Source organism: Pseudochaenichthys georgianus, chromosome 10 (genome assembly GCF_902827115.2).
Source record: "Pseudochaenichthys georgianus chromosome 10, fPseGeo1.2, whole genome shotgun sequence".
Classification (NCBI taxonomy): Eukaryota; Metazoa; Chordata; class Actinopteri; order Perciformes; family Channichthyidae; genus Pseudochaenichthys; species Pseudochaenichthys georgianus.
Genome location: NC_047512.1, coordinates 13909032 through 13934544, shown reverse-complemented (window position 1 = coordinate 13934544; position 25513 = coordinate 13909032). Strand labels below are relative to the sequence as shown.

The 25513-nt window shown below is 41.7% G+C and overlaps 1 protein-coding gene and 1 long non-coding RNA gene across 2 annotated transcripts in view; one reads left to right on the top strand and one right to left on the bottom strand.

Moving 5' to 3' along the window:
- diaph2 (diaphanous-related formin 2) overlaps positions 1-25513 on the bottom strand; it is a 429613-nt gene that overhangs the window by 333464 nt on the left and 70636 nt on the right. The window lies entirely within an intron of this gene.
- The window catches only part of LOC139434577 (uncharacterized), a 37003-nt gene continuing 24685 nt past the window's right edge, over positions 13196-25513 (top strand). Inside the window, exon 1 of the long non-coding RNA XR_011643899.1 lies at positions 13196-13500. This is a non-coding gene — a long non-coding RNA (uncharacterized lncRNA). The remainder of the gene's footprint in view (positions 13501-25513) is intronic.

Below are 25513 nucleotides of genomic sequence, written 5' to 3'. Positions count from 1 at the left end.
TATTGCAGTTTTCTATTATTAGTAGTGGCATGGTTTTTATACATTGTGTCTGTTCTGCTATTGTGATACTAACACTACCAAAAGGTTAGACAGTATGCTTTCACACAATTGTTTTTGCTTAATAGCTAAATGTTGCAATGAATCAATGTTGTGTGATTCTTGTCTTTTCTCTACCCTTCTCATCTTGATCTATACGTACTTATGCCATTCATCTTTTTCTCAAGCACCGTTGGGTGAATATTGAGGAGTGTCTGTCTAAGCTTTTAGAAGGCTGAAGGTAGTTATTAGACCATAGGGAGAGGTAAGAATCCTTCTCATTACATCTATATTTTTCAACTATTACAACCGGGCCCCATTTTCACATGTTTTTACAATTGACCATGAAAATAATGAAAATTGTAAAGACCACATTTCAACTGTGTGAAGGCTCAATAGTCTGAGCAGAAAGAAAGACAGGGTGAACTCTCTGGGCTTATGAGTTGTCAAGGTTCAACTAAGAAGGTGATGTAAAACTTTATAGTGCTTTTAATTCCTGAGAGGAACTGCTTTTTTTCAGAAACAGACTATTGACAGTGCACAAAAGACCTGGCAAGGCAGTGCTTTCAGAAAGTTTTGCTGATGTCTGAGCACTTTCCTGGGAGGAATGTTCGCCAAATTCCGTTTCTTGGTGGCAGTAGTGCTGGTTATTCCAGTATTCAGGGTGAAGGTAGACTGCTCCACCTTACGGTTAGTTACTTAGTTCAGTGGTGGGTTTCATTCAAGTCTGAAGACCAATGGCCTGACATTTAGCAGAGGCTTGACTTGGTTAGAGAACTTAATAAAATGTTCTCAGCAGCTTTGTCTGCGGCTATGACTAAGTGGATAGAGTGCTGGACTTCAAATCAGGGGGTAGCAAGTTTGAGTCCCACTGCATTCAGCATGTCGTTGTGTCCCTGAGACACTTCACCCCAAAATTGCTCCTGTGGGGATTGCCCACAGTACTGAATGTATGTAAGTCGCTTTGGATAAAAGCGTCTTACAAATGATATGTAATGTAATGTCAAGGACAGCTTGCAACATTGAGCATGTAGACACCAGTAATTGGTCAACTATAAATGCATGCACTTTAGGCAGGGTAATAGGGCCTCAATAACATATATTTGAACACAAACAGCAAGAGAACAAACAGTAAAAGAATAATTGCAAATCACTGCAACTCTATATTTGTATGTGGCTGCATTTTCAGTTTGTCACTTCCTCAATAATACAGAGCATTGTGAGAGGAAAACATATCGCCCACTTTGTATTTATCTTCTTACTTCCAAGCAGTTCCCAGCAGGCATAAGCTATGGCTCTGGTTTCACCGCATGCTCTGACCTCTGGAAACCAAAGACACTGACCATAAACTGCTTTTTCATGACCATAGCCCAAATCAATGGAATCCTTTTGGGATAATATCAACATTACACCACCACACTGGCAGTAGAGAAACAATCTGAGGATTAGAGGGAGGTGGGCATTACCTGCTGGCTACTGTGTAATAGAGTTTCCCCCCTTCAGGCTCACAAAAATGGTCAACAGAAGAAAATTGACGGAAAAGAGGCCCCAGAGAAAAGCAACAAGGGAAGATGGAGGGATGAGGGAAAGAGATGTTGTGAGTAGGGTTGGGAACCGAAACTCGGTTCCAGATGAGAACCGATAAGAAAATGCCGGGTACCGGGTACCCATACAAAATACACAATTTCGGTTCTGCTTAACGGTTCCTAAACGCGGTAGACCCTGTATTCCACCGGGTCCGTCTGCGCCGTGGCGACCCGGTGCAATCAGCGGCGGACTGGCCATCTGTGTGTTCTGGAGAATCACAGAACGGCCGGCTCGGTTCGCTGACGGTTCGCTGACGGCCGGCACCGCCCTTCATTAATTTAAACGGCATCATGTAAGTTGCGCTGACAGGCGACAGAGGTCCACAGTTGCCCCGCAGCGAGGCTCCCCCCGCCCTCCAGTAGACAGTTCACGAGCTCAGTCACTTCATAACACTAAAGATGGGTTGCGGTAAACGCTCTGAAGTGAGGCTCCACTACACTAAAAAAGAAAAAGACAAGGCACAGTGTAATGCCTGTTAATAGCTTGCCACAGGCATAGCTCCATTAAAATAAAGCACAGCTATTGTGCAATAAATTTGTATTGCATGTATATTTTTTATTTGTAAAAATGTCAGTTAAAGCTTAAAAGAATAAAGATATTTTTGTTATCTAAACGTTTGACCTCTTTCTTTTACAATGTTGGAATCGAAACGGGGAATCGATAAGCAGAACCAGAATCGGAAATGATACATTTCAAACGATACCCATCCCTAGTTGTGAGGGGAGGTGTGTGATGAAGCAGTTAGACATAAAAAAGTGAGAGAAGCAGAGGTAGTTTGAGGGAGAAAGTAGGGTTTGGACACAAAAATAAATAGAAAGAGTATGGAGGAGGAAGAGCAGGGTGGAGAGATAGAGCACCAAGAGACAACCTCAACAGTAGAGGACAGAGACAGCCATTTGACCACGGCCTAGAGCCTCATCTCCTGCCGCTTATTGAATCCCCTATTTGTCGATAACAGTATTTCCTGCCAAAGAAAATAGTGCTGGGAGCAATTACTTCAGCAAGCCTGTCAATTTCATTTTGGGGGGTTAGGGGAGCATTGAGGCTCATTCCCTCCTCCTCTATCACCTCTGTCTGCCTTTCTCTATGCCATGGGGAGTGACAGAGTGCTGTGCTTTCTATCGAGGGCAGGGCAGGGAGACAATGCCAAGGCGTCTGCACCTCCGCATGTCATCTTCACCTGTAATGAGCCTATAACAAGCTGGCAGCTTCCTCAGTGCCCAGTTCTCGGTACACTCGGGCCAACTGATAGATACATTATTCAGCTTCTTTGTCAGCTTACTGGAAAAACCACATGGCGGCAATGTGTCTGGCCTGGAAGCCGTAGCTGGGAGATAGTTGATTGCTTCTTTCGTTCAGTCTGCCCTGCTACCTCTCTCTGTCTCTCAGACATATGCATACTGTATTTGCAATTTTCGGAACAATGTTTAGACAACATCTCTTGTCGGCGTGATCAAGAAATGCAATTATAAAGTGAAGCAAGAACAGGAGAACAACACTCTCGTGTAATTCATCTCAGTTTGAGATTAACATGGTACAATGATTTCTTTAGATGCCTTGTATAAAAGTCATTGAAAGCTTTGTGTCTGAATGTATTTGGTTTCTTTAAAGCAAAATCACCAAACAAACCCTGACCCCACTGTACTAATTAAATGTTGTGACTCATTACAGCACTAAACGCTATTCAAACAAGGGCACGGATGTTGCAGCATGTTTATTCTGAAGCCTTCTTTTAAGGAGAAGCAGAAATGTATTAACCAAGAGTGTAGAAAGAAACAACTCTGTCTATTTACTGGTTATTTGAACTTGAGAGTCTGAATAAAACTGTTTTGTAAAGAATGTGTTTGAGTGAGAGAGGGTTTGCTTTAACTCATTCAACCTTTCCTGAAATGCAATGTGACTAAGGACACATGAAGGTTAACAACAACACCTTGCAGGTTGGACCAGCAGAAATAACTGCATAAGAGAGTGATAGGCAATAACACATGTTTGGGTGTGTTAGGCAAAGAATGGGCATTGAAGGGCAGTTTTAGGAAACCAAAGTGCATTCAAATGTTTCACATAATATCCACAACCCTGTTCTTTAGAGGTAATATAACCAGACATATTGAGACACGCACCCCCGGCTCCCATCTCACATTTAAAAAATGCCTGACAAAAAATAATGAAGAATCTAATTATTATTTCTTTGTGTGTAGTTAATGAAAATTACTAAAGCAGCCTACTGCTCTTTGTAAAAAAATATATAGATACAATCTGAGCAATTAGTGCATATCATGCTGTATGCTAGCCACGGTACAACTTAATTTCCTGCTCATTAGTGGTTGGTAGATTAGTTGAGAGGAGAGATACTGCAATAATTGCTAAAAGACAGTCAGGTAGATCCAACTGCCACACGTATTACCCTTTCCACTATGATACAAACCTGACCTATGAACAGCGCTGTCAACACAACTGTGTACAGAAATAGGGTTTGCACACAACACACACACAAACCCACACACAGACCCACACGTAAGATATGTTATACAAATTAGAAATCTTACATTTAACACAATCTAAAAGATGCCATGTGTTGGTGGCAGTGGTGGTTAAGGTCAAAAGCAACACGGATCAGTTGAGATGCTGGTTGGCTGGACAATGAGTTTTCCCTAGCCCTACTTAAAGGACAGAGTCCTGCTGCAGGCTGATAAGACATGTCATCTAGCCAGCAGGGCGCAGGGCTCCCAGCTCAGTGGGGGATTTCCCAACAGACCATGTGGCCAAGCATTTCACCCCTTCCTCTTTAATTCAGTCCTTTTACTCCTCTTTATTTTCCCAATTCTGTTTTCCTCTCCGTATGTCCACTGAGAATTGTTTGAACTCTGGGTGACAGCCAAAAAAAGATGTGTACATCTGTAAGCACTGTGTGCATTTTTCTTCTTTTTGTATTTAGTTTATTCCATTATCTTCTGCCTGGTGGGGCCAGAAAACGAAATCTACAAACCTCTTTGTTCCCTCATGTCTGCACAACACGTTGCTGATAACACGGACACAATTAGGCCTACAACATTCTCTTCATAATCAGGGTGGTGGCATTACATCGTGTGTCAGACAAGACAGACACACAACAACAGAGAGGCAAACTGTGAAGAAAACAAAAAGAAACAATAAGGTAATAGGCTGGAAACAGCATGAAGATAACACCGCAGGGTTCACTTTGTAAATAATACTGGGCAGTGGCCAAGGCATCATGGTGAGTGTGTTTGTGTGTTTGTGTGTGTGGATCCAAAAGGACCAGAGGAAGAACACCCAGTGACAAAAGCAACCACAAAAACATGGGGATATGTTTATATTCCTATTTTTATTTCAAACACAAGCATTCCCAAAATAATTTGTAAGGGATATGCTACATGTGTGTCTATGTGTATATGTGTATGTGTGTGTGTGTCTGCGTCCCTGTGTGTGCGTGCGTGTGTGTGTGCGTGTGTGTGTGTGTGTGTGTGTGTGTGTGTGTGTGTGTGTGTGTGTGTGTGTGTGTGTGCGTGCGTGCGTGCGTGCGTGCGTGTGTGTGTGTGTGTGTGTGTGTGTGTGTGTCTCTGTGTGTGTCTCTGTGTGTGCGTGTGTGCGCATAAATACACTAAAAGGTCACGTATAAATATGGGGTAATATAATATGAGATGTATTTGTTCAGAACTAGAATTTATATGGGAATATGTTTTTTGTATTAAAGCCAGGTCATGTACTTAGAAATGTGTTTTAGACTTTTAAACAAAATGTATTGTCCTGTGGTGATAAATAAATGATTATTCTGTTCTTACTGAGAAGTGTTACATGTCTTTACACATCAACAGATTCAATAACAATAATGGACAAAGACAAATAAATGCATTTTCGGCCTCATCCACAACAACGATGAGACGGCCTACAGGGAGGAGGTTCAGCATCTGACTGACTGGTGTGCTGACAATGACCTGGCCCTTAACACAACTAAAACAAAAGAACTCATTGTGGACTTCAGGAGATCGAAAGGCAACACACACACTCCCATCCAAATAAATGGAACGGTGGAGCGTGTGTCTAGCTTCAAGTTCCTGGGGGTCCACATATCCGATGACCTCTCATGGTCCAACAATACCACCAGCATAGTAAAGAAGGCTCACCAGCATCTCTTCTTCCTGAGGAGACTAAAGAAAGATCACCTCTCTCCTCAGATTCTGGTGAACTTCTATCGCTGCACCATTGAGAGTATCCTGACCAGCTGTATCACAGCCTGGTATGGGAACTGCACAATGCTCAACAGGAAGGCATTGCAGAGGGTGACGAAAATCGGCCAACGCATCATCGGTGTCCCACTCCCTGCCATCGAGGACATCCAGGGGATACGGTGTTTGCAGAGGGCGCACAACATCTTCAAAGACACCTCTCATCCTGCAAACTATGTTTGTCCTCCTACCCTCGGGGAGGCGCCTCAGGAGCCTCCGGTCCAAGACCAGCAGGTTCAGGGTCAGCTTCTTCCCCAGGGCTGTTACCCTGCTGAACGCTGCCCGCTGATAGACTCAAGCCCATACCCACCACCCACCTGTTTATATATTTTACTGTCAATGCCGTTTACACTGTATATATTCATCTGTTTATAGCCTATTTATAATTATTCTATTAATAAAAATTCCATGTATAATTATTCTCATTATATAGACTCCTGCACTGCTATTTTGCACTTCTGGTCAGATGCCTAAACTTACATTTCGTCACTAGTACATGTACTATGTAATGACAATAAAGTTGAATCTGAATCTGAATTTTTAAGCCCTATCAACAAGAACTACATCTGAAAAGCTAGATTTAATACATGTTATCTTTGACTACATTTGCATCACAAATAATACAATTGTCTTGAGTATGTTGTTATGAATTGTATGTGTTTTCATAATGCAAGAGAAAGTCTTCAAATTACAAAATAAATCAATGTGGTTACCTTAGGTTTATGACAACAAATTCCTAACTACATTGTATTACATGGCAACTGGTTGGCAAGTAATAATAATGATGAAACATACAGTATGTAGCACTTTTGTTTGATACTTCCTGCTACTTAAATACTGCCAAAGTCAAGTAGAAGTTGTTTCAAGGTTAACTTGTTTGTGAAACTTCCACTTTGACACCTACGTGACAAACAACAAGGGTGAATGTGTTCACCTTCCTCTCTTAACTTTGGCTGACCCTCAGCAGACAGTTCATGCCTTGGACACTGACACACGGACACACACACGGGGACACACACAGGGACACACACACAATGTCCGTGTTTCTGGCTGTGCCCCAGATATGGAAAAGGGGGAGGGCAGGCCAACAGGCAACGTCAGCAAACTCTCCTGGCTTTAATCCCACTGAAAGTTGACCAACAACGTACTATCATCAGGGTTTCAAAAAGTAACTGAAAGATATTCACAATGATAGAACATTCCGCTAAGGAGAGACACTTGCATGACCCTTGAGGTACAGCAGTCTCGATCAGTTAAGTGAGGCTAAAATCAAAAACTCTACTTCCTGACAAAGTGAAGCTGAAACAACACCCACTCATCAAAATACGTAAAAGGGCCAACCAACTGAACCATTGTACATTTTAACCAGAGGAGACTGTAAGATGGATATTAAACAGCACAGTTTTGGAGCTGCTACATGATCTGCTGCTTAAAGAGGGAAATTACGCCCTGGAACCTTAATGCCAGTATACACTTTGGGTCAGAACTTTGGCCTTGACTTATTGATTCTCACAGAGCTGTTGGACAGCTCAAAAAACCTTTTCGCATCTGAATACAAGTTACACTGGTAACACACACAACCCCTGAAGCACAAACACACACATACACAGCCACACACACTTGGGGTTCAAGACTGTGTTTAAGAATGTTCGAAAATGTAACTCAAATAACTCAATTACTCTTATTTGTAAGTACCATGTTTCATTTGTGTGTATATGTTTAACGAAAGTCCATTCATGCCACGGCTAATTAATGTCTGACAAGAGGAAAAGCTGAAAAGCTTGAATTTCAGAATAGTGTGTGTCTGTGCACATATTAAGTTTTACTCGCATTTTTGTAGGTGTGTTGGTACATGAACGTATTTTGGGTTTTGTTTGTGAGTGGTGCAGAATATTCCTCTGAGCAGTTCTCCCTGACTCGTGTCTGCACTGAATTTCAATGACACTGCTATAAAGATAGGAGCAGATGTCAGCCAGCTCGCTGAAAGTCAGGTAGAAGAGAGTGAGAAAAGTAGGCTAGAGTAGAATTGAGTGCACACTAGCTGCAGAAAGAAATTTTAAGTTTTGAGTTCACTTGCAGCAGTGTCACACAAGAAAACTACTATTCCTTACTGTGAAGATAAAAACACCAACATACATTTAAATAAAAAACAAGAATGCTAACAGACTGAAAGTCAGATGTATTGTTAGTTAAAGCTCAGACAACAATATGGAGATGTGTAGACCCCCACCTCTTACCCATCCAAAAAATAAGCCCTTGTATTGATGTACCCACCATGCTATCATGATAATGCAATTCAACATTGCTCCAATCAATTACAAATCAGCAGGTGGCTCAATGCTGTCTCACAAGTTCCCCGATAGGACAAAGACATACAGTGTTTCATAATGTAGATTAAGTGAGAAAGTACTCAAATTATTATGGTTATCTGAAAATGGCAAATGAGGACAAACCTGAAAAGCATTTCAATCTACTTTGACGCTTCGTTCCCACTCATGTACTCTCATTGTTGTGATAAGGGGGGGGGGTTAACACGTGAGCTGTTAAGCAGGTTAAGTCACATAGGATCTAATTTAACTTTGCAATGAGGTCTCTGCTGCATTGATTGCAGCGTGAAGGCCTAATGAACCGTGGGCTCTTGTTTTCAGCTCTGGGAGTTGGGGTATGAAGCCAAGAGCTGCAACTACTGACTAAAAGTTTGGGGAAGGAATACAACAAATGTTTGGAAATAAACAAACAATGAATAAATGAGCACAAGTACTGACACTGGTTTCTAATATGAGTCCTGTTGGAGAATCCTTAGTCCTTCTTGGCTGATCCTCTCTATAAGGGACTAGCCTTGATAATTCATACATAGTGCAAACAAGCAAAGGGGGCAAAAGGTCCAGGTCAATCTGATAGTCTTTTCTTCTGCTTTTCTTTCCCAGGTGATTCGGCTGAATAACATTCCTAGTTCATAGAATAAACAACACCTCAGTACCCTTTGTTGACTTAAAAAGATGCGAGAGATTATGTGTATGTCACAATTTCAGAAAACAGATCATGAGTAGAACCCTCCACTAGTGAGAGGAATGGGATTAGGTTTGTTTAGACACATTTTTAATAAGTTATTGAGGCAGGCAAGCCTCAATCCCTTCTCTGATGTTCTGCTGCACACGTCTCACCATGGTGGCAGGTGAGTTTGTCTCTACCATCAATAGAGAGCATTTGTAGTTATGCATTATATCATCCCCACAAAAAGCTTTCTCTTATGATTAGCTGAGGCGTGTAATTCGCAGATCAGCTTTGGTTTCTCTGCCGTTAGTGGGTTCACATCTTGGTGTTGGCCTTTTGTTGGGCTCCTTGTGAAACTGTGTGAGGTTAATCAAGCTCTGATACCTTAGCCTTGGCCTTTTGCCCCTACTACTGAATGTGAGGGTGCTCCGATGGTGATCCACACTCTTGCATGACCAAAGGTCAACAGCAGTCTTGTTGTTGTGTTGGTTCCACAGGAGGAAGTACCTAGTTTCTCCTATACAGCCTCCTACTGGAAAAAACCTGATTTCGCTATAACCCTTAATGTATAAGTGCAGACAGAGCCCTATACACTTTTATGTTGCTTCTTGACTTAAAAGCAGTGTAACATTTGAGTATACTGACTTTATTATTTAGTACACTCCGCCACAGCTTGACTGGGCATGCCTATATAGTCAGACAGAGTGGTGCTCATTGAAGAAATGGAGCAATTTGTAACCTTCCTTACTTAACCCCTGCTCCTGAAATAGTGTGCACCCTTATCAGTACAGCACACACAACCCATCATTCCCGAGTCATCCTCTCTAACCTGAGAACAAACTGCCCAGAATGTGCAATACATAAAAAAGAGGCAAATGGAAAATAATAGGCAGGACAAAAACCCAGCTCAGGTAAACATGATTTGGCAGGGACATTAATGATGGCCAATCCCTACACAGGTTCTGTGGGTAGATTCTGATGGAGGGGACAAGCATGATTTACGACAATGGCAGTCCAGGGAGAATGGAGACGGGCCTTGCCATGAGCAGAATGGCTGGTATGCGAGTGTGTTTGTATCTGTGCTCATGTTTGTGTTTGCAGTACTGACCCTCAACTTGGACAGCATTGTAAATGGGAGTAGACTGAGCTCTGACCAGCTAAACACACAAGATGTGGACACAAATACCCACACGTACGCTGTTCGCACACGTCCAATATCACAAGGAAGAGCACTGCATTTCCTGAACCTCAAAGCTGTGGGTTGGGTACATTGGATTGAGTTATTATTTCCAAGGCGGTCAGCTTTGATCTCCTTCTCATGTCTGTATTGGGGTCGTCTCATCTCTAATAACCACAGATACATTTCCTCTCCTCTTCCCTGTTAACTAGATAAATAGGATTTCAAATTGTCTGGTGCTACCCCATCAAAAGAAAAGCATGATCTATCCAATATCTTCCCATGAAATCCCATACTGAAATATTATCCTCTCATCACACAGACAGCACAGCTAACAGACAAGGGTGAGAGAGGTGATCTGCGCTGAAAGTGAAACACGTTGTGTATGTGAGAAGGAGGTGATAGTGTGTGCATGGCCGTGTATTTATGTCCTTTTAAGTGTGTTTGTGTGCATGTATATAGAAAGTGATATAGATTTAGATGCAATTGCAATGTGATTTCAGCCATTTATATGTTTGTTTCAAACCTGAGGGGGCTCCCCTTCTAATCTAGCAATATTGGATTAATTCATATAGAGGTCACAGGAAGAATAAAACATTTCTCCTAATATCCACTCTATTAATTTGTCTCCATCTGCGGCCATTTCAATAGCAGTAGAAATATCTATTCATCAGGCCCTGCCTAATAATGGAGGGAGGGATCTTTAAATGCCCATAAATGTAGGCTTCAAACTTGAGAGAAAGACCTTGCATCAGCACAGCAACAGCTAAATGAACTCTCCCTCAGGTTGGGCTCGACTACTCCAACAAAGCAAGATGAATTTGCCTGTTGAATTGAGGCCGAGGCCCCAGCCATGGCACGCTGCCTAGCTGATGTTGTGCAGGTGCAGTGGTGCCTCCCATGCACCAGGAACATTGGTATAATGTCAACAGTGCAGTCATACGGGCGGAAGCCGAGACTGGATTCGACATATTTTGTGAGAAGAGGAGATTCAGAGAAAGGATGTATAGATAGTCAGTGAATAAGTGGCTTTATTATATGCAGCTATACAGAGCGTACACATTGTATCCGTGATATGGGAAAAAGATATGCATACCATGCCAAGCCAATACAAATGTCAAGATTAATAATAACTAGAACAATTAAGCTCTTCTCAGGTAATATGGCAGAGGGGACAATTCATATTGCATTGAGTAAAAGACTATTATTATTAGGTATGGTAAAGTTCGTTAGGATATGATTAATTAAAAGGATATTGCAAATCCAATATCCCTGAAATATATCAATATTAAGATTTACAATAAAACTGATGGACCATTCCACACGCCAAAAAAATCAGGGATATACAAAAGACAATATGTGACCTTGGGTGAATTCATTAAATACTTGAACCTGCGCAAAATGTGAGATGAGGGTGCAGCTAGCGAGACTCTGCTCTTGAGAGGGAGAGTAGATCAGCAAGGATGAAATGGGAGAATGTAATTATTTCAATAACTGCAGTCCACATACAAACACAGACGCACACACACACACACACACACACACACACACACACACACACACACACACACACACACACACACATGGCGTTTGTCAATGCGTGTCAGCTAACTAAACTATTTGAGACACTATGAACTTGAAGCTGTATCTTTTGCAGAGGCCACTACAGTGCTAGCCTCTTCTTTCTCCAACCTTTGACAGACCTGTGTGACCTTTTGGCTGTGCTGGTAGCGGACATTATCGCCCCCAGACAGTAGGCCCGAATTAGTCACCATCTCTGAGGATTATGACGCCTTGCACGAATGCACATGTGAGGCCCAAGCTCTCTCCAGCATGGCCGAAGGGCCTGCAGTGAAAAATAGAACACCTAATGCTGGGAGATAGAGACATTCATCAAAAAGCAGGGCCCTCCCTGCCTGCCGCTTTGTGTGCTGCCTTTACTACTTATTCTCTATTCAGTACTGAAATGCAGAAACAACTCACCTATTGGAGAGTCATAAAAGAGAGATGAGGAGTTTTATTATTATTGCCGTATGATTATAATATTATTGTTAGGCTTTCTTTTTCCCCCCAAAAGAGTCCCTTGCTTTTTTTTACAACCATTCACATACTTCAAGTAATCCCTCATGTTTAGAATGAAATAAGGATATCTTATTCTCATAAGGGTAGACATTAACGGGTGGAGGTGTGTAGAGCTTCTTCACCACTTGATGCAGCACAGTGGGGTGCCTCCATTGGCCACCATCTGAATGAAAATTGCAGGAAGACCACTGAGAATACCAGGAGGGGGGTCACAAAACACCCTGGGAAATGGTAGTCATGCCAACAGGCACAGAGCAGCAAGACCAGTTAACCTCTGCAGTGACTGCTAAACCCTGGGGTACAGCTGGGTAATGACATCTCTTCCTATACTTATTTGCTCCATCACTGCATTCCTTACTGTTGATCTTGGCAGGACATGGAGGAATAAGGTACATGCTGCCCAATGTGTGCTCACGCCAAAATATAACGGTACAAAGGGAAAGGCTGCTTGCTCTTAATTTATTCTAATTCAACCCTACCAACAAGGGCTTAGCATGATACTGGGAGGGGGCTGGCTATTGAAAATATCAAAGCCTAAAGGTTCTGAGCCAAGGGATTTCTGCATTGCATGGAAGACATGGTAATGAGAGCAAACTTCAGGAGCAAGGACTCTAGATAGCTCTGGAACAGAGAACAAACATTGAGATCCAGAAAAGATCAAAATGTTCCCAAACACATACGGTGTATATGTACGAAATGTCGTTTTAATAGTACACTCAGTGTCTTGTTGAAATGACAATAAAGTATGTCTATGTCTATATGTTATTCTCTCAAATAATGACCACTCAACACTAGGGTTGGGTACCGAGAACATTTCGATTCCAACGGCATCATTTAGAAATGTGAATTTCGGTTCCGCTTTTCGATTCCTGAGGAAATGTTTCTCGCCGCTCTCCGTAGCCTACTGCATGACTGCAGCGGGGCGGGACATTTCCTACAGTGTAACCTGAGACCAGGGCCGGCCCGTTGCACTGGCGTTATAGATGTTCGCCTAGGGCGCCAGATCTGTGGAGGCGCTGCGCTGCCAGCTCTGGGAGAAAAAAAAATGTTTTGACCGTTGGTGCTCATCCTAATTTTCAGCCTTGATGTAACAACATTCATAATTAAGTAAATGTAACACCCTTTTCACCCCGGCTACACGTTTCATTTGCCCTGTACGATGGGCGCTGCAAGTGATTAAAATGGGGGATGTTGGCTTATCTGGCAACCGCAGCTCACAGCCAAAGTGCGAGGGAGCTAGGGAGAAAGGGAGGGCGCTGTTGTTATTAGCATCTGGTGCTAGCTGCTCTGACGGATATAAGAAGAAGATGTTTCTACAATGATGTGGAGGGAGAGTCCTCTCCAGTCATACTGAGAGGCTGATAACTACAGCTCAGTGAGGTAAAGGACTCTGAGGGTTTAAATAGTTCACTTTAGTCTAAGTTATCTCAGTGGGTCTCAAACGTTTTGATCACAATTTATGTAAACACATATTTCCAAGGCACTCTTTTATAATGATTGGGATAAAACAGGTTTGAAATCATTCCAATGTATACTATAGGACAGTAAACCAGACACATCGTTTTAAACTGGAGAGATAAAAACATATGCATAAATAAAATAGTAAAATAAGATATGAATGAACAACACAAATAAAATGCGTTACATGTAGGCTATTTGTTATTTAATTATTAAAATGTAAACCGATCTTTTTCATATGGGTGTTTAGAGTTGTACCCCCTAGATCTAGTCTCTAGTAATTCTGCGTGTGCACCAGATTGAAGCATTTTACTTCAAAATGTTCAAACATTTCTTCCCGGTATGCCTGAGAAGGCAGATATGCTTGTTTTTCTCAACAAGAACTGTTTTTAAAAGTTGGACTGTTGCACTGTTGTAGCTTCAGTGGTTCTCAGGTTAAAGTTACATAGCAGTGAATATAAACAGACTGATTAATGTGAATATTACTTTAAACTAACCTGTGTAAAAGTTTCTCGAATAAATGTAATTTTGTTGGTGGAAGAAGCATGTATCATTTGTTTACCCTGCCCCTCAAAGAATCGGAATCGAGAACCGTTAAGAACCGGAATCGAAAAGTAGAATCGGAATCGGAATCGTGGAAATTCAAACGATACCCAACCCTACTCAACACTTCCAAATGCAAATGAAATCTACAGCTTCAATTTTGACTCTTCTTGCTGTAAGAATTGGGTTCAAAAAGCTATGTTGACAAGCAATGGCCCAAAAGATTGGGCTTCTTTCTGTGGGTAAAGGTGATTTTTCACACAGAGCATGTACATAACAAACACAGCAGTCTATGCCAAAGGCTAACCGGCAGGATTTCATATACTGTACACACACACACACACACACACACACACACACACACACACACACACACACACACACACACACACACACACACACACACACACACACACACACACACACACACACACACACACACACACACACACACACACACACACACCATATATCTAACACCACAGCTCCAGGTGCCTCATGGGGCCACTGCCTTCCTTCATCCCTCCATCTATCTACATAGCCCTGTCTCACTGATCTTCATGCTCTCTCAAAACCTGAGGTTTAGATAGGCCCTCAGTGTGAGAGCTCCTGCTGTCATACATATTTCTTAGAAGAGTAATAGGAAATAGGAAAAAAACGGAATGAGGCAATACTAAAACAATAGTTCAGCAGTGTAAAAGTACAACATTGTTGACTTATTGTTGTTTATAGTTAACAACCCAAGAAGAGGGACTGTATAAGTGTAAACGTACTGTTTCACTAATAGGAGCAGACACACTGCGGTGCTATTTCATGTACCCAAAAGTGACTGAACATTGCATCAGGCATGTAGATTGTGTTTGTGTATGTGCGCGGTGTGTGTGTTTGCTGCCAATGCCAAGGGCCTCTCAGACGTGGGGGGCAAACCGCTCTTTGAGAATGGGATTTAGTAACACACAGGCAGCTCTGGCATGGCTGCTTCAAAGCGGAGGCAGGCAGAAATTCTTTCTGTACATGTGTGTGTTCATGTGATTGTGTGTGTGTGATGTACGTTTTCTCATGGATAAACCCGCTGCTGCTCCAGAGACATTTCATTTGAAGAGCTTCCCATGGTAGTACCACCACACACCCTTGTGAAGAAAAAACAACATGCTTGAAGGATATCTAATATTGCAAATGTATATCAGACAACAAAACTAGAAAACAGAGCATGAGGGGGGGACTAATAGGATGAGGTTTGGAGTATGACTAGGTGAGGCATCTCCACTTTAAATGAACTGGTAATTTCCCCAATGCCAATCCTATCCCGAGACAACAGCATAAGATGCTAGCTCTATCAGAATATGCAGCGTTTGTCAAATTGTATAAAGACAAAACGGATGTAGAAAGATATCACCAGTTGAGAACTTTCAGTTTGCCTCATCTCCCCCACAAAGACACTTATACACATACATAAAATAATGTTTGAGGTGGGCACGTTATGTCATCTGTGTATGTCCGAACCATGTCTAGTCAAAATGTAGATGTATGAGTAGACAGGGGTAGATGTGTATTTTTCCAGTGGTGTCCCTTGCAACACCACTTCAACAAAAATATTCCATATGAGAAGCACAAGCTACTGGTATCTGACTTTCAATCATGCCTGTGGGTAATAGAACATGAACATATTACTTGCCCCAGAATCACACAGCATTTCATCTCATTCCATTTGGTTTAGCTGACCGTAACTCTGTCTGGTTCCACTACCCCTGCCAGTCACTACAGACTGATACGCCACCTCCAAGAGTCTGATGAATAGGCAGAGATTGCTCAGACTTCTGCTTGGTAGGCTACTCTCTGCCAGACAGCCAGCCACCCAGAAAGCAAAGTTAAAAGATTTATAATTTGATCTAAAAATTAGTTATCTAAATTTGCCTGGTGACAGGGACAGGATTTTATGATTTCCCATACGGACATGTCTGGGCTGTCTGTAGACTGACAAGGATAAAAGTGAAATGAAGGAGTCTGCCAAGATGCCAACCATACAATTCCATCAGTCAGAGGACTTTACTGCTCCGGGCCCTCACCCAATGGGCAACAGGAGAGAGAAAGAGGGAGAGAAAGAGAAAGAGAAAGGAAGAGTGAGAGAGAGAGCTATGAAGAGGAACCAGATGGGAAAAGGAAGAAGATTTACGATGGGTGACGGTCTCCCTTTAACCCCAATATTTGCTAAGAGGAAAAGGGATGGTGAAATTACATTACGGAGGCTGTGATCAATAACCACAAATATGAAATAGCCCCTCAGTCCTTCTGCGTATACACACGGCTTTATGTGGAGCAACACCACTTAGTGCTAGCTTTAGCCGGTGTAGTGATGACAGACGTGATCCTGACGCAATCATGTGCTACTGAGCATCATGACCCTGCCTTAACTTCCTCTTCCACAGGTCACTAGCGAAATACTATAAAACCAATGCACACAGTCAACACTAATGAGAGGAGACATATTCCAAGTGGAGCTGGTGACAGCAAGTGTATCAGCAGCTTTTCCCACCACAATCTGCCCATCAGTGGGTGAGCAAGGCCATGCTGGAGATTAGGTTTCAAGAGAAATGCAGTGAGTGAGTATGACTTGCCTGTCACTGCATCTACAAACACCTCAGAGAGTTGTCACAATAATGGAATTGTGGTTTGGAAGGATGGTGGTGGCAGTGGGAACAGAGCACAGAGATAAACAAGAATATAGGCTCAGCTGCCAGTGCAGATGTGAATCGGGAGGGACACTAGATTATCAAATGTAGCTCTACCTCAGTAGAAAAACATCAGTTCTACAATTTGTTCTGGATATCATGATCATAAGGGGATTATGCAGCCTTCATTTTACAGGTGTCTGTATTGGCTAAACTTCACAGATCACATTTCTGTTGGACCCAACTCTAAACACGTCTGCCATGAAACCAATAGCAGAATCAATTTGTCATCGCGCAACATGCAGAAGCAAGGGCTCAAAGCAGCTGTTCTAACCTCTGAGCTGGGTCCATGTTCACTTCCCTATCCATATTTAATTTCAACATGTGTAAGACTTCATATTGATTTAGTTGAATCACTTCATAACACAATCTACAGAAATATAGATTGGCTAACTTTTTTTACCCTGTGCATCTCTAAAAACACAAGTTCAAGTTATTCGCTGTAGTGTTTCCGTTGTGTAACACAAGTGCAAAACTTGCATGATTAATATGCATAAAGGCACATTCAACTCGCTATGCACCAGTGACAGTAATAATGTCCCGCCGTGGACGCAAAATCCCTGGGGTTTAATCACCTCAATACAAAGACTCCAAAGGAAGAGTGCATCCTCATTCTGAGCAGGAGTAACATTAGCTCAGTCAGGCTAAGACAAGCATCGCATTCATGGACCAACAATGGAACCAAGTGCTGTGGTAAATTGGCCTGTATAAGCCCCATAAACCATTTCAGATAATGCGCAACTGGTTAGTGGGCCTACATAATGAGGTTTATCACATTGTAAATGCACACAATCGGCCCAGTTTGGGAAAATACGGGGAATGCACATGGGCACTGGGGTGTGAAAAGCTTTGAGCGTCTCTAAGAATTGTGGGGAGAGGGGATGTCGATGAGTGTTTTCAACTAAAAACATCATTATCCAACATACAAGAGAATTAAAAAAAGCTAAAGTAATTTATCATCAAGTGCATACCTCGATCAAAAGTCAAGGACCTTGCCATCCTCTCCTCCCTTTTGTGCTTGGTATTGACAACTGTTGGTAAGACTTCCTTGGAACCAGAGGATCTGAGAAAGCTTTACTCTATTTCCCCTGGTGAGGGCTCAGTGCCTGCATGACTGAAGTGAAAGCTGCTTCCCAAGTGGCACTCTGCAATGCACCTGGACTCCTTAATGGAGACACCCACACTGGAACAATGAAGTAATTGACAACTATCCTACAAAGCTTTTCAGCTTTGGCTCTGAATAACATGACAATAACAACCAGAGAATAATAACCAGACAATGGCAGATAAACAAGTGTGAATATTAATGTCCCACTTTGCAAAATGTGGGCCCTGGCAACACTATAAGAAACATCCAAGCCAATTCATTAGAAAACCGGACTTGACCTTCAAGGTGCATCCACTGCAGTTCTTTGTTGTTAGGAAACAAGGACAGATTTGCTCATTTGAGATTACAAGGGTGGGAGGAAGAATTGGATGGTGTTAGGAGGCAGTAGTTTAATTCTCAAAAAACAGCAGAATAAGCCAGAAAACTGGCAAAGGGGGACTGTTTTTCAGTGAAGCCAATAAAGCTACAGTCAAGACCAAAATCTCCTGTACAAGTGAGGTTCGATTGACATATCACTCGTCACAGTATGTAGAAATCATACGATACTACTAAACAAAATAACCCTTAAGGTGCTTAATGTTTTATCACAGACATCAGCGAGGCACAGTAGATTAGATGATCAAATATTCGAGCTACTATCCTTTTATTGAAAATAATTACATTTAAAGACCATCCATTTTAAATCCATTAGAACAGATGGTGAGATGAAACAATCGTAATTCACAGGCCAATATTCACAGGCCAATATTCACAGGCCAATATTTGTCATAAAAACAATGAAATATATTCCTTGAGGTCAACTGGTGATCTACATCACAGCCCCAAAATCCCTGGTTGAAGCATCTCTTTATTTTTGTTTAATTGTGAGCAATATCTTATAGCACTTTCTAAGATAATACAACTTAAAATGTTTCCTCACTCTTAGAGGAAAACTGCAAACAACTGGGCAAAAGTGAGACGGCACCTATTGAGAAGTATCAGATAATGCTTCCACCAAAAAAAGCATCATGGCAATTAAAAAAGAACATGAATACAAAATAGCACATTAAAAAAAAAAACTAAATAAAAAAAATGGTTTTCTGCTTCTTAAAATTAATAAATAGATGCTACAATAATTCTGCTGCAACACTAACATTTTTTTTTTTTTTAAAAGGTGGAAGTAGATCATTGATTCTCCCAGACCTTAGAAAAATCTTGGATTCATTGTTAGATTGTGACAGGGGCTGATATCTGTAAAATAAACGTTTGCATGCGTCTTGATTAAACTTGACAACTTGAAAACTCATGTATGTAAGCCATTGATTTATATGCCAGTATAGTGTTAAAATGAAACCTTCAAATGTCTGCACATTAATAAGTGGGATCAATCCGTTGCTCGTGCTCAGCTATATGTTTGAACAAATGCATGGACACTGTAAATCAATACTTCTTGACATTTGAAAGGAAGTGGGACAAGACAATACTATTTACTATGCATTCATCATGTTGACACACAGCATCATTTAGGGTAAACACTTCTGCCCATAGAAGTCTGGAGGCTGAATTATTCGCAGATTCGTATGAATTTGTACTTGCACACATTCAGATATCTGTTCACGAGCGTGGTTGTGTTTGCCGTACGCATTTGAAAAGATGACAGGTGGTGGGAGGGTAGTAGATCTTTTGAGACTTGTCACAGTGTTCCGGTTTATGAGCCAATGACAGGAGACACACACCCATCCACATCAAAGTTTATTACAGTTCATCACCTCCCCACCTGCAGTGTAATGACATTTAGCCAATCCTATACAAATCCCTGTGGGTATAAATCAATGCCTTTCCACCTTTCCAGCTGCTGCTCACATCCATTATTAAAGCTTCCACATCATATTCCAATATGAGTGCGCTACTATGACAAGCACATGGACAGATACGCCCGTCTCCTCCAAAATATGGCTCAAGAGAACAAATAAACAGAAGGCAAACTACACATCACTGTGGCAACTCAAACCCCCCCCCCCCACACCCAGTCCCGTGGAAAAAAGGATCAGTGTGTATTTCAGCTGACAAGCAGTTTATAATAAATCCCATTCGTTTCATCTGGGCAACCCTGGTTTATGTTTGCTGCAACCTGGTACCGGGGTGCACAAGCCCCACCTGTTTGCGACTGGGGTTTATCTTTTTATTTTTATTTGTTTAAATCACATATGGCGATCACTTGTTTCCCTTCCTATCACACTTACCTAAATCAGATAGAGATGTAATACTTTGAATCTAAACTATGGTGTAAAGATAGAGGCAGGTTTGATTCTGTGTTAGAATGTGTGTTCAAGCTTGCTGGCTATTACATGAAATGAGGGTATGGTGAGGGGTTTCTATTACAGTCAGTGACTACCCTCTGCAGGCAGGCTGAGGAAACATCAGCCTGCAAGAGGAGCAGAGGCAGAGAGAGGAAAGATTACATGGAACAAGGCGAGTACAGCAGGTATCTAAATGTTGATGTACTATCATATTCTAAATAAAAAAAACAATTGGCAAATGAATGTCTTCTGTTTACTTTTGACTACAAGCAGTCATGTATCAACAGCATTAACTGTGATGCATGATTTGTATCACATGCTTTTCCAATGGACCCATTTTTGGAAACATTTACCCAATTGATCGTTGTGCTGCTTTGTGACAACTTCCTGAAAGCCATTATTTGAAATGAGCCATCATAGCAGGCAAGCACATGTTCAAAGGGAAATGTGCTTTCATTGTGGCTGTGTTGTACATATGTATGTTGTTAAAGGGGGAAATGCATTACTGTGACAATGAGTGTCTCAGGTATAGCTCATTTTGGTCATTTTTAACACCCAGCACATTCTGATGTAAATGTTAGCACTTTCCAAACACAAAATAAATCTTAAAAATGATGATTACCTTAAGTATAATACATTTTGAACTACTGAATACAATTTGAAAAAGTTGAATGGTGGTTATGATAGTTTTGATAACAACATAATCAAAATTTCAAGGACCAAATCAAGTGACAAATAATGTCTCCATTAATTTGCAACTTGAATCAGGGCTCTTTCTATACCCGATTGCTCGATATGACAATTTCAGAAAACCTGGTATGTCTCTCAGCTCCCACTATTGAGGGAATAGCTCAATTTCCTACAGATCTTTATGAAAAACATGAGCAACATTGAAACCATCAACAAACGAGAGAGCTAACCTATCAATACCACACCGCTGTCATTTCCATCTCTGTGAAGATGGCACATCAAACTCTATTCCCCATAGGTTAAACAATAGCAGTTGAAGTACCTCATTGCTGCACATCAAAAAACAATGCGCCACATGAGTCTTTGAATGAGCTGTTGAAAGAAATCAGCCAGTTTCCTGTCAAGGGGAACATCCTGAAATTATTAGCATTATTTACTGCATTGACATACTGCAGGGAAGAGCCAAGCAGGAAACAATAAGTACTTGAAGATTGCATTCAAGATTGGGGTGGAGCTGCACCTTGATATGCAAACTGATCAAAGGAAATAGTTTTTATATGGAAGGGGTGCAAAACATCATCATTTAAGAGGGTGTCGTATATATATTCGTGAGGAAATGTTTATTATATATCTTTCTCTCTCTGAAACACACACACACACACACACACACACACACACACACACACACACACACACACACACACACACACACACACACACACACACACACACACACACACACACACACACACACACACACACACACACACACCCTCTCTCTCCTCTCTTCCTTTTCCAAAGCCAGACTTTCTACTCCGCTGCCCTGGCTGTTAACACATGTTAAGTACGGAGGTCAGCTGGGTGCTCGGGGTCTCTCGGTTCTGTTAAAAAGAAGAATCAGCTTATTAAAAAGTGAGCTCTGGAGGAAGCATCCATGCTCTACCTCCCACTGTACATAACCACTTTACTAAGCTAATTAGATACTTGGGCCAGTAGCTGGTGTCAAGAGGGGAAACAACATAAGTCACCCTGTCAGCTTCTAACTGTGACCTCGGCTGCACTTTTGATACACTATTAAAGCAAATGCCCAGAGATGTCAATGCTACCGAGCAAAATCAGCGCATCTTTATAAGAAATAACTACAGACCAATGTCATCAATTAGATAATAGGTCACCAAAATAAGGTACGCTGCTTTCCAAAATAGTTATGACTGTGTCCAAAGCTGTTTTTTATCTCTTCTTTCCTGTTGTGATTGCTTCACACTGCAATAAACGAGCTACACGTTCACAACTTAAGCTAGGAATGCACCAATTTGACATGCAAATAGCAATTACTAGAGATTCATTTCAATTGACATTAAACAGCTCTGGCTTTGTATCCACATAGTTTGCTGTAATCACAGTTGAGGATCATGCCTTTGCAGTGAAAGAAAGAAAAGAATATTGGTGGATATTTTCACTGAGTTTCCTTAAACGATCACTTACTGATTGCTTCCCCGTGCTGCCTTCTGGCACGGCAGCCTGGATTTCTGATTAGAAGAGACTCCCCCATAATCACAAGTGTATGATTATGGCATTAGGCCGGATTCAACACATCAGAATTTGCAATCAAGAAATTGGCGTCAGGGATCGATACAGTGCAGCACCTTATCTGATGACAGAGAGGGGAGTGGAGATTGTGTGGGGGAGGCTTAGGATCAATTAGGAAGCGACTGCCACGTCCAGACATTACTTTTAATCTTCTAATGCATCGGCATGAAGGCGTGGGGCTCTGCGTTTGTCGGCTTCTAAGCAGAAGGAATCGATCCTTTCTTCACATCTCGACGCCAGTCTGTCCTGGGCTGTTTCAACAGCATTCAAGGAATAATGAAAGAGAGCCTAAATCCGCTTACCCTCCCGAAGTGGAGAAACTGTATTTGATGTCACACTTTAGGTGAGGCGGAAACATTTTAATCCTTTGAAATAGTTTCTAATACATCTGAATACCTGGATAATCTCTCAGATGTACTGTAGTCTAGTGTAGTGCTGGAGGCTTGCCTGCTGTGTTTACACCCTGTTTCATCATATCAATACGCCAGGCAGAAGCATACAAAGCCAGATGAGAGCTCTTGATGGACCTGCAGAGTAACACAACCAACAATCTCTGAAAAACACAACCAGATGTGGGAGTTTTTCAACTATTACTTTACAATGAAGCCAATTACTGAACTTGGAATTGAAAAAGCCCATGATAGACTAGCAAACTATTGCACTGTGGGTAATACTGTTCCGTTGGATAATCAAAACTGTCTTGAACAGATTCATGCTGCAATTGTGGTGAAAGTAATACATGGGGGATTGGTGTGTTGTATGGAGTCCGTATCAGTCAATGCGCAGTTGAATTGAATTAATCAGGCATCATTTAAACCAGCCGGCTTGGTGACAGGGGACCCAATCACTTGAGGGAAAAAGCCATTCCCGACATTCCCAGTCCATGTCCCCTACACTAATGCACTGTGGCAACCTTCTAACTATCCAATTCCAGACCAAGACCCCTATGGTTTACACAGTCCCTCAGCTTCTTCCCAGTCCCCATCGCTTCACTTTCATTAGACCCCACACCTCTATCTAAAGGGAGAAGGGAGGGAAGCCGCGGCTTCATCTCATGTCAGAGACATGCCCCTAAGGTATGGGAGAGTGGGGGAGAGCAGGGACTGAGGAGGGGAGGGGAGAGAGAGAGAAAGTAAGAGTGACGAGGGAGAAGAAATAACCAGTAAGTCCTAACTGAATATTACAATTCTGAGGAGTTTAGCCAGAGCAGAAACGATACAAAATGATCATTTAAGTGGTGGATGGGTATATGCACATCTATGTCCATGAACACGTTTTTACATTGGTTTTACCAAAATAAACTGCATCAAATTAAAATCATTCAGGAGACAAACATCTAGTTCGTCAATTCATATTATTCATATTTTTCATATCTTTCCCTAACAGCTTCATATGAGGTCTGATAATCACAACTGGTATGTATGATTGGTTGAAGCAACGTGAGGCAAACAGTCTGTGACTTCAGGCTCAAACACTAACCTGAAAGGTGTCAAGAAAACCTGACTCGAAAGTGACAACGATATACTGTATATAGAAAAATGTCAGCAGAAAAGATCACGTGAAAAAGACAATTAAACAACATGCCTGCATAAATAACACAACAAATGAACACCTTTGTAACAACTTCAGCTATAAGCTTAAAAAAAACAGTAATACATCACTATATAAAATCTACACAACCACAGCAATGTGAAGTGATTTCCAATCATTATTGGAAAACATATGAGGATATAGCCAAGGTTTTTCAAAGTTGTTCTGATTTCTTATCTACAAACAGTCCAGGAAATGAATGACAGCACTACAAGAAAACTTCTTCAAAGGCACACTGTGCCCCTATGCCTTAATAGCTATAGCTACTCTCATACTGCTGGGTGTCTGTTATCTTCTCCACAGTTTGTGTATGTGTGTGTGTGTGCAGTGAAAGGAAAACTTGTCCTGCTGACAGATTCTAAACCTGACCTGACCCCGAGCAGCAGCAGCTCATAGAAAAAGATGGACAAGCTGGCAGGATGCCTGAGCTTGTCAACATCTTCTCTTTTTCCGAACTCTCTCAGGGACTCACAAAGCTTTAAAAGGTTCTGCAATGATGCTGAGACAAGTAGCATGGAAGCACCACCCCCACACACATTAAATGATATTCTGTCCTGCAGAGAGAGGAAGTTATAACTCTGAGATCCTCAACAGTGTGAGGATTAAAAAAGGTGGAGTAAAAGAGAAAATGAGTTAAGGGAGAAGAAAATTGGCAAATGTTCACAGAGACTGTGTAATTGTTCATGTATGTGTGTGAGAATCTGTGTGTGTTAAGTAACAGAGACGGTTCAAAGGACAGAATTATTGCTTAGAATGCTGGACAACTGAATGGGCATAAAAGTGAGAAAGGGGTGCATTGCCTGATGAGTCAGGCCTTGTTGTAAATCGCGTGGGAGCTAAAACCTGCCTTCCAATCAAACTAGACGTGAAGTGCATTTACACTAAATGTGGGTCGAGAATAAACTAGTGGCAGAGGAGTTGAATGGAAAGACAGAAAAATATATTCGTACATTTTGATCCCAACAGAATATGCAATATGGAAACTCCAGGTGTCCTTTACTTTTTAGATTTCCCAACAAACATGTATAACTTTTTGAAAGCATTTCAGGTCGTGAGATAAGCAGCGTGATATCAACCAGGGGTTCAACATATGCAGCACCACAACACACCATACCAGTAGTACCATTTTATATGGGCACCAAAGTAAACTGCTGCACTTGGCATCTCACTATAAATATGCTGTTACGATGCGTAGGATTTTTAATGGGAAATAGAGGCGAAGGTGATAAATGAGAGATATGCGATGTTTGAGTCACACTGTGTGTCTCAACATAACGGTCTGGCATGGTCGTTAACTTGGAAGTTGAAAGTGTACGGGGTAAGATAGAAATAGAGAGTCCCTCTGGGTCCCAGCCACTCCAATTTCAACCGTAGCGTCCCAATTAAAAGAGATGCAGGGCAGAAGA